The sequence below is a fragment of the Motacilla alba genome, chromosome 1, assembly GCF_015832195.1.
Source record: "Motacilla alba alba isolate MOTALB_02 chromosome 1, Motacilla_alba_V1.0_pri, whole genome shotgun sequence".
Classification (NCBI taxonomy): Eukaryota; Metazoa; Chordata; class Aves; order Passeriformes; family Motacillidae; genus Motacilla; species Motacilla alba.
This window is the reverse complement of record NC_052016.1, coordinates 77,290,662-77,301,507: the sequence shown is the minus strand read 5'-3', so window position 1 is coordinate 77,301,507 and position 10,846 is coordinate 77,290,662.

The following is a 10,846-nucleotide window of genomic DNA, read 5'->3' as shown; positions in this document are numbered from 1 at the left end:
GGAAAACTTTGAAAGTTAATGGCTTGCTCTGTCCTAAAGGAAATGCTTCCTGGGCGGGGGGGAGCTGCATCTTCCTGCCTTTGCTTTTATCTTCTCTGGGGCTAATGGAAGACATCAGTTTCCTGTTCTGTCAATCATGCCTGTCAGGCAGGCACTGAATTCACTTTAATCAAAGCCACAAACTTTTAACAAGATGCACACGGAAGGTGTCTCCCTTGCTTGTACAAATGTTCTGTACCTTTTGAATCATCAGCTGCCCACTTTGTAGGAGGACCAGATGCTGAGGAGGTGAAACCCTCCTATCATTACACCAGCTTCCATAACCCTGTTGATTTGTACCAGCTGAGCTTCTCTCTGTGACTTACATTTTCAAGCCTCTCCGGAACATACATCTACAACTGAAGAAACAATCAAACTTCTGCTTTTCTTCAATTGAAACCAATAAACATACTTCTGAGGTATTACTTTAAAATAAATTTTTGCTTGCTGCTTTTCTCAAACAGCTTTCTATCACCACTGAATTATTTTTCTATTTAATTTTTTAATGTTTTAAAATTGTTCCTTGTTGTTGGCATCATATTTTAATGTTAAAAAAAAGAAGAGAGATACATTTATTTGGATAGAACTCCATCAGGCATTGAATTACTTGGAATTCTTTCTATTTGGGATATTATCAGTGTGACCAGCAGTTGAGGACATAGATAATGATGGCAAATAAATCTTAATGTAAGAAGGCAGATAAAATGTTCCTACTCATAATGGCACTGCTACCTTTAAAATGCCAGAACTGAAAGACTTAAATCATTAAACTTCACATGTTCCCTGTTTCAACTCTACGACACAGACAAAATCTCTTAAGACCCTGGGGCACTTGTAACTTGAGTATCCTGCATGTCCTATGGCTTAAGTCTTTATAGATTACTTACAAAGATCAGATAGTGTAAAGAAATTGAGAGCAAACCATGTTCACTTTGATACTGTTTTCATACCAAATGAGGAAAATAAAAGTTTCCTCTTTGAAAACCACATGAGCAGAATATATGTTGCCCATGTTATGAAAACAGGAAAAGTTGTATTACAAACGTATTATTACAAAGAGCTCATCATTTTAGCCCTTTTTTAGAATTTCATTTTTAAATTCTTATCTTTAAGAGGAAAAAAAGGTAAGAAGAAAACATTCCAAAATGTTTTAAATTACCTAAGCAGAAAAGCTACAGTAAAAGTTAACAGATGGATTAAAAAGTCTTTGAAGAACTTTTTGAGACCTATAACCTTTAATCTTTCTTCATTGAATAGCTAATAATCATGATTAAAAAGTGCAGAGCACAAATGACATTTTACATTTGACACAAAAAAAAAGTATGGAAGTGTTTTTCTATTTCCACTTTCAATGTCATATTCATAATAACCATAATTTCAACCACAAGTTTTGCTGCTCCTGATTTAGCAAAAGCAAATACACTTGCCTCCCCCAATTTATCAGGAGTAAATATTGCATATCAAGAACAGACATAAAATAAATATCCGGTCAAATGGAAGAGATGGGAATTGTTCTGCCAATTAGTAAATTATTCAGTGCTGGTAATGTTGCAGCTATTTAACAGTTGCTAATTGCCCAGCTATATTTACTGAATACCAGGAGGAAAATAGATAAATAAAAGATTCTCTGAATCACTTGTCTGTCTGAACCAAACCATCAAAGTGCGCTGCTGTGTTCAAGTTAGTTTCTCCAGAAGTATAAAAATCCTCTAGCTGGAAACTTTGATTGGTAATGGCTTCTGTTCTCTAAATGCTTACGCACAAGTGTACATTTGCTCAAGTAAACAGTCCATGAGACTGTGGCCATGAATAATGTGACAGATACAACAAAGTATAGGCCTGTCTGACTCCTTTAATATTTACAAAAACTTTAATGTCTTGAAATCTGTTGTTAAGAGGTAGATAAATTTTGATATTTCTCACATTAGCTTTAATGTCACTTTATGTTCTGTCATTGAAAAGGGAGATTGAACATTTAATGCAAAATAAAACAACAATCTGTACCTTAGTTCATTTTCATATTTTCTGAATGTTGAGGCTCTAACCAATGTTAATGTGAATTTACTTCTCATTGTAGATGATTTCAAGATCTGTTATAAAAGGGGAAATTGAATCCACAGACATTCAAAACATAAATGCTAGGCCAGCATTCACCTATGCCACTGACATGTAATCTGTCTGATGAAATATAAATATTTTTACTTACCTTTCTTTTTGCTTTTCATTTTGGAAAATAAATCATGCCAACACTTGCTGATTTTACAGTTTTCTTTGTGATCAGTACTGCCTCTTTCTCATTCTACTTCTCTTTTCCTGACCTCCGCATCTACTCCTTTACCCTACCTGAGGTTGCCATGACTGCCAATCTCATGGTTTGCTTCCTTACCCATCACCAAGCAAGTCAATTGTTTTCTTTAGCAAGTGAGCTGCAGGTACCTGACTTCAAAATGAGGCAATAGAGCCTGTGAGATGACAATAGGAAGGAGTGCAGGGAAGGGGGACCATGAACATGTTGGATCAGGTCAAGCCAAATTTTATTCCCTGGAAATCAGTTGGTCTTATGTTGTTTGTCCCCAAGTACAAATGGCTTTGTGTGGGGTTTTTTTTTTTGTTACTCCCAACAACCATCCATTTTTGCTGAGTTCACTTCAGTTAAGAACAGCTCATGTGAATGCATCTGATCTCATCAACAGGAACTTGGACTAAGAGTAGTATTAGATTTGTGAAGGCAAATTTTCCCTTTCCTCAATACTTGCAAGTCTTTTTATCACAAGGGCACAGTCACCCTATTAAACACTCTAGATTATTGTCTTGTCACAGTTGCATGCAGCAGCTAAAATTCTTCCTGCCATGGTACTCAAATGGCCAATTTAAAGCCCTTTTCCAACATTAAGTATTACCTCTGAGATCAGTAATGGTAACAAAAAAAACATTTTAGTCCTTGGTAGCCAGTTCAAATCCAGAATATGAGTCTTGTAAGGCTGGGTTTATGAAGTGATGGAAGGAGGTAGTGTCACACTGATCTCACTGGAAAGGTGTGTGTGTGGGACAGTGGATGTCACTTGGCACTCGTTCCAATGGTCCCCACAGGCAGCCCCAGGAGTAAAACAATGATCTCCTCAATGCTGGTAATGTTACCCCTGAGTAAAAACATGCCAGCAGGGTGATGTGAGGAAGCACATGCTGTTTGCTTTATGCTGTATCTCTGCAAAGCTTGTTCTAGGTGTAAATGCATACCTCCTGTGAATCCTGGAGAGGATAAGAGAAAACCAGATTGGGCAGCTAAGTGAAAGCCTCCTCCCTTTCTGGCTGCATTAAGACAGTGGAGTTCATTTGAAATAGGTTGACCTACATGCAAATCAGTAAAGCACAAGGTAATCGTATAATGCAAGGAATGGAAATAGAACAACAAAAATGGTTTTGGATCCAATATTTCATTTGAATTTAAGTTAATCTTGGTGATCTTTTAGTACACAATATACCAAGAAAGGCAAAGCATATATTAAATTACCTACAGACAGTCCACAGTCATAAATTGTTTAGAAGAAAGCACTCCTTATGGCACTTCCACTTTTTATTTCTTCACTGACTCCATTAAGATATTAAAAAATAGAATACAAATGTTTTAGCCTGACAATGAAATCTTTGATGACATTTAATTAAATAAAAAGGGGACACAAGCCAAGGGAAATATTACAGCGTAATATCACAACAAATTAGTCCTGGATTTAACATTACTTTGACATGAGAGAGAAATACATCAGGGGAAGAATTTTTCCAAAGTACCTTTTCACTTTTAATTTAAATTTAGGATGCCTAAACCTCCTGCTAAGGAAACTCCTGTGGACATGGAGCTTGCCTTGCACTTTGAGTTAACCAGGATCAGATGCCTATCAGTAGCACTGATCCTCCTGTGAAAGTTTGCAAGACTCAACCTTTGGTCCATATTTATTTAAAACAATTCTTTACATTTAGTTTATTTTCAGGATTGAATCAAAATGGCACTGCAAATATAATTAAGAACAAATGTGCTTCATAGTAGTTGTCATCTACTCCTGTTTTTTGTTCAAAACTTGCATAGATGTCAATGCTGTGTGTGACATGAATTGTGTATGGCCCTTTCTGAGAAATATGTGTAATTTCTAACTGTGCATGGTTAGCTGTACAAGAAACACATTTCATGTTTTTATTTGATTTATATCTTCCGCTTGTCTATTTGTTCCTGTACTGACTCATAAATTTTTTAACAGGAACAAATATGATAAGAGTAATAGGCAAGTATGTGTATCTACATCTGTCTCTCTCTATATATACATGCAGTATATGGACTCACTGAGACTATTTTGGCTGCTGGACAACTTTCTGTGTTATTAATCAGGCCTTACATTGATTTTGATCACATTCTTATGCTGGAAGGATATTCTGGAGGGATAATTCACAGATAAACATCAGGCTTGTATTCACATAAAGGCAAAATGGCTTTATTGACTATAATAAGTTATCAAAGTGCAACAGAGGCACAGCTATATGCCTGAACTGTGGTTATGTTTCTCATGTTTTAAGGACTATTTCTCTGTGCTTACCCTTTTTCATAAGGGTGAATGCATTCTAGAGGCATCTCTGTCTGTAGAGATGTTTAATTTTACTTTCCTCTGTAGTTTTGAATCCATTTAAATGAATAGTGATGGAAACTATCAGTTTAAAACTACTTGTTTTAAACTGGATTACTGATACTGACCTGTGCAGGGGAAAAATTCACCAGCTGGGAGGAAAGTGGGAAGAGTAGAAGGAGAGGACAGACCCCATTGTAACCGCATTATGCTGCTATAATGTTGAAGAATTATCCGTGTCTCATGATGGCAAGGTGGCCGGGTAGTTACACAGCCCCTTTCCACATCCCTTTCCTCTTCCTGATTAACAAATGGCTGTCATTGTAGCCAAATCACTCCTGGTTACAGTCTTGGGCTTCAGGCTGCCCTTGAGCAGGTATGTACATCTCATTTAAATAGGGCCCAAATGAGAATGATTTTTACAATGACTTTATACAGTTAAATTCTGAAATATGCAGGAATTATGAACATTTTGCATTTTTGTTAATCAGGCTTTATGGACCACAAGTACCCTGAAGAAACTATTTTAATTTCAGCATCAAAACATTAAAACTCCTATGTGGTCTGTAGAGAATAATTTAGGTTAGGACACATTTCCTTATCTATAATATTGATGTCTACATCCAGCCTCTCCATTTTAGGCTCCTTTTATTGTCAACAAGGAAACATTCCCAGACAATGATTCTGCTGACTTATTTTAGATATAATTATTTTAAGGTAAGATGAACGTTAGATGAGGTTGATCCCACTTGTAGTTTTCCAGTTTAGGGAAAAGTGGGGGGTTTTTTTCCAACTAAAACTGGTCAGTCTTTCTTTCATTTCACTTCTGTTTATTTCCATTTACTTACTTTACAATACTCAGATTGTGCTTAGTGCCACACAGACGCACAAGAAATGGCCTTCTTTATCCAAAAGGTTGCAATTTATTTAAATAAATAAGAAGACAATAGTTCATACATAGTCTTTTATATGCTGGTGTGAACTGGAGTTGATGCACTACTGGAGAGAGCAAAACAGCATTAAAATTATTTATCACAAGTTAGTATTGTATAAAACCTCTTGATTTATCATCCAAGTACTTCATTTCAACTGCAAATAACTCCTTGCACAACCACTGGCTTTAAGTCCTGGGAATGTGTATGTACATGATGAGATAAAAGGAATTATTATGGTATTAACTGTAGGAAATAAAGATCAAAGGTTACTATCATGATTCTTCCTGAACTAAAGGTATGCTTTGCCTCACAGAGAGGCAACTGTCCTGAAAATGTAATGAACAATACTTAAGATGGTCTTTATATTGGCATTGTTTTCTCTTTCGTAGTTCCATACAAACTGAAGTAAAATAGTTTCCTTCAACATAGTAATTAGTTTCCTTCCTAAAAAATTTCAGTATTCTCCATATAGTTTGTGGCTGACTTCTTCTTCAGTCCCACCATCAAGTTTGCATACATTTTCTTCAAAGATGTGTGTTCAATCTTTCCTGGTAACACTTTGGGAGAGCAGAGAGGTCTGGAGGTAAAACAAAACTCTTTCCGATATGCATCAAAAATTGTGTGAGTGGAACTGGAATCATAGGAACCCCACAATAAATAAAAGAAACCCCCTCCATTTTTTTTCTGGTTCATTAGAAAAATCTTTATGAATGTTTTAGAAGGAATGTACTTGACCAATACTAAATAAAGTACTTTAAATAAGCTTGAAAATAAAAGGTTCTAAATGAGTACTATTTTTCCCTTGTAAATGGTCTCTGCTCTCCTAAACAGCTATATAAAATTATTGTTTTGAATCTGCCCACAGATAATTCGTAAATTCAATGACCACTGTTCAAGGGAACTGTCCTTTCTTCTCAGCCATACAGCCTAAAAAATTGAATAATTCCTGTGCAGGCCTACAAACTTTTCAATCTTTTAAAAATGTAGTGTGGTGGCTAAGGATTACATTGGTTGGAACAGGAAACTTACAGAAAGCACCATTTCCAGTGTTCGGGGACAAGTGCCCCACTGAGGCTCTGGGAACTGAGGCTGTTCCAGTTTTTCCTCAGTTTTCCCCCATTGCAACCAATCTTTTCCTAAAGTTCAAATATATAGAAGAAAATAGTTTTTTACTGTCTACTTTCAGCTGTTGGAAAATATGTATCTAGCTATTATTTTCCATTTAAACTAATGCCATTCTGGCTTTTGAGGGCTATAATGAAAAGTGTAGCCTTTGCCTGCATCTTAGGCATTAGTCCAGAATTACTGACCCAGGAGTCCTTAGACAGTTCAAAACTTGGGCATCAGTCCCACAGAGCAAGGCTGCAGAAAGGAATACAGTGCTCTCTGTTATTGAAATGTGCAGATAGGTGCCAAATAGCTGACTGAAACAAAATCCAGAAAATACACATGCGGATATGGTGGGAAGAAGAAAATATTAAAAAATAAAAAGGGAAAAACCCAAATCACAAACATTACCTATGTGTAACATCAAAGTCACTGTCTCAACTTTTGTTTCTTTTTGCATTCATTATGGTTTCCAGACACCCATTATTAGTATCTGTTCTTCTACAAAGAGTCCTCCTAACTATTGTGATCTGTACACTCTGTCACCTCTGCACATTTTCCCCAGTGGAATCTACGTGGGGAAGGTGAAGGATGTCACTGACAAGTCTTAGGCATCCTGATGTGTGCTGTAGCACATGGCAGCACAAAGCACAGTGATAGCCTTCTTCACCAGTGATGCAGGTGTTCAGTGCTCAGAGTCCCATGTCCAGACAGCACAGAACACGTCTCAGACTCTGGAAAGAATGTTGCATTGACCTAAATGACAGACAAAGAGTTAGTTCTCCATAGATAAAGCAACAGAAGATGAAGAAATAATCTCAAATATATTACAGCTGAATTTTCAAAAACTCTTTCTATTCTTTCTTCCAACTCCATGTTTGACAGGAAAGTGATTATTCCTTTTTTATTTTTTCCATGAGAACTCTTTGAGATGTTAGGAAAGAAGAAAAACAGGTAGAGAAGTCTGACTTGTCTAGCTAAGAGAGAAAGCACATTTCTCCTCTTGAATAGGAAGGCAAAGGGAGAAACAGAGGGGATCTTATGGTTATTGGGAGAATAAAACAAAGCAGTGTAGTTGAAATGAAGTACTCTTTACACAGATGAAGAGAATAGCTCAGGAGAAGGAAAGCTATTCAACCTTAGGGCCTTTGTCCTGGGACAAGAGATCAGCTATCGCATTTCTTACTCATCAAATGTTTTGAATTTATTTGAATCAAAAAAACTTTCAAATTTTGCTTGATCAAAACAGATTCCTATTGTTTATTTATTTATTAATTTTTCATGGCAGATCATTTGGCTATTTTGAGGGAGGAAATGCACTTTTTTTCTCTCACAAAAGCTTTCATGCAAGCAGTCATATGGTGGAGGTTTTCATCACTATTTATACATTTTCTTTTCTTTATACATACCCTTTCACTCTCTGTTTCCTTTCTGTAAGAGGAAGGAAACATTCAAATATAAAGAAATACAAAAATTGCTGAAATAGGTTTTGGGTTTTTTTAAAACCCTTCAACATTATTTCTCATTTAATTTTAGTAGTGGAATTTTCTTGCCATTTACATCTGATAGCTGTAACTCAATAAATTTTTGATTTCTTCATGTAAGTTAAAACCAGTGCAATGCAATGACATAAAAATATCATCAAGAATGATTGATAAAATTTACACCTCCAAGAAGCACATGGTCTGTCATTTACACATAATTCCCTACATCACAGCACTGATAGAAGCAGGTGGGAAGCTGAGTTGACCATTGTGTACCTGTCCATGTTACAGTTTTTCCTTTTGATACCATATAACTAATGCAAATGTTTACTTTTGGTCCTCTCCATTGTGTCCACATAGTTGTTTTCTGAAGAGAGCTATATCGTATTATTAACAAAATTTACTTTCAAGTGTGTGCTTGAGGGAACTCAAATTTGTTGCTTTTCTAGAGTAGATTAGATAAAAAATAAATCCAGCTGTCAAGTTATTTCAAACAAATTCTTACTCAGACCAAAGGTTTCTATGCTACTAGAAATTAAAAACATTGTGTCTGTGCAACTGATTATAATTTTTTCTAGTTCGGCTCCACATAATAAAATTAGAAATTCGCAGACATTTTTGAGTTTCTAGATAGGTATGGCAAACCAGACTTCAGAACATGTAGATGAAGGCTTATTTTAGTCTCTAAATGTGCAATCAGTCATACATGCTTGACTGTAAATGCTCCAAGAGAATCCTCCACTTTGCTAGGATTAGCCGAGTGCTTAAATTTGTGTGTGTGTTCAGCACTTGCAGGATCAGAGCTGAATTTCTGCTGCTGAAAGGCATGTGGAAAGAAGACTCTTGGCTCTCAATAATCAATTAAGTCAAAAAGCCACCTTCACTGGGTAATTCTTTCCACTACTCTTAGTCATTGGTCTTACAAAGGCATGATCTACCCTTTGGAGGTGTCTATCATTTCCATTTGCAGACATAAAGAGCCTAAAAAAATCCAACTGAGACTTGATTCCTTATTTTGGTTGACATGAATCCTATCCTTTGCCATTCTGACCCTGTTCCTTTAAATGTTTAACAGTTACTGTGATTGTATTATCTTTATTGCTTACCCAACTCATTTAGACAGTTAATGACTGAGGTGGTAAACATCTGTTAATCAAAATGCTGTGTTTCCACAGAAATGGTATGTCAAATACATGTTCAAAGACATTTTGCATGATACTGGTTCCTCTTGAATTGCTGATTCAAGGCATCCAGTTTTATATGCTGCCCTGCATTTTATTCAATTTCCCTTAAGAAATTTATGAACAGGGCATAAGTATTAAGAACATGTCCTTGCCATTCTTTGTAAGGCTATGTCATGAACTATGATAGGTATGTTTAGTATAATTTAAAGACACGCTTTATAAAAATGACCTTATTTAACTATGTATATTAAATAAATAAATGAATTCTTGCCTATTTGTCTGAAAAAAAGAGCCTTTGTCTATCTGCTTATTCAAAATATGGTAAAACATTGTCTTCTTTTGCTTGTCTCTTGACATGCAAATTAGATTTAAATCAACAGAGTGATAACACTCTTACTACTGGAAGAGTGATGTGCTGTATCAAAGTGAACCTTGCATATACATTGTATGCTTCGGAGTGTACTGAAATGTGTGCTGCAAAGGTGGCAAATGAATACAACCAAACATTTAGAGGAGTCAGACATGATGTACAACTATGTACAACTCAAAAGGGTAAATACAAACCCTCAAGAATGCTTACCATATATTTCACCAAAAAAAAACCAACCCAAAACAAAACAACAGACAACAGCAACCACCAAAAAACCCCAAAAAAAGCCCACCAAAAAACAAAAAAACCCAAACCAAAACAAAAAACCCAAACCCCAGTTCTATTGCATTTCTAAAGTGAAGTCAGTTGAAGCACTCACATGGTGTCCCTGCCATGGTGTCCTGGTGGGACGCTTGGAACTAGGTGATCTTTACGGTCCTTTTCAACTGAAAGCATTAACGGATCCTGTGGTATACATTGCACAGAGGGGATTGGATTGGATTGCATTGGATACAGAGGGGCAACAATTAGTTCTGGGCTTGTGCCAGTGCTGAAAACAACCTGCACTGTGATCTCAGACAAGCTATCTTCTGTGATCTATTTTTATTCCCCACCCCTGCTGAGTAAAATGGGTATAATTTAGATTTGCCTATTTCCGTAGGGTAATTCTGCAGGGTCAGAATGTCATTTGAGTATTGAAAGGCAAGGTGAGCCACTTACACAATGCTCAGTTTTGAAGATGGACATGTTTATGTCCAGGGCAGTTATAAAGGTTTGAGGGAAGATGGATAATAAGGATACTGAAGAACTGTTTCTTTTGATTTTCTGTTCTGAAATAGTCTTTTTCTTTTTTTTTTTTTTTCTTTTCTTCTTCAGGCTGTACAAACAAACATAAAACATGACTCTCTCATCTGACAGTATAAAATATTTCTGTCCAGTGGAAATTCTGATGCTTTCTAGCTGATGAAGAATCTTGCCAAAGGCTGTTGGGCAGGTGAAGAAAAATTCCTGCTCTGGTGTGCTGCGCTGCTAGGCTTGGTGCTACCATATTCTGATACCTAGGTTGAATTCACTATGGCTAAATTAAGACTCAGGAAGCTTTTCCTCAGGGTTATAA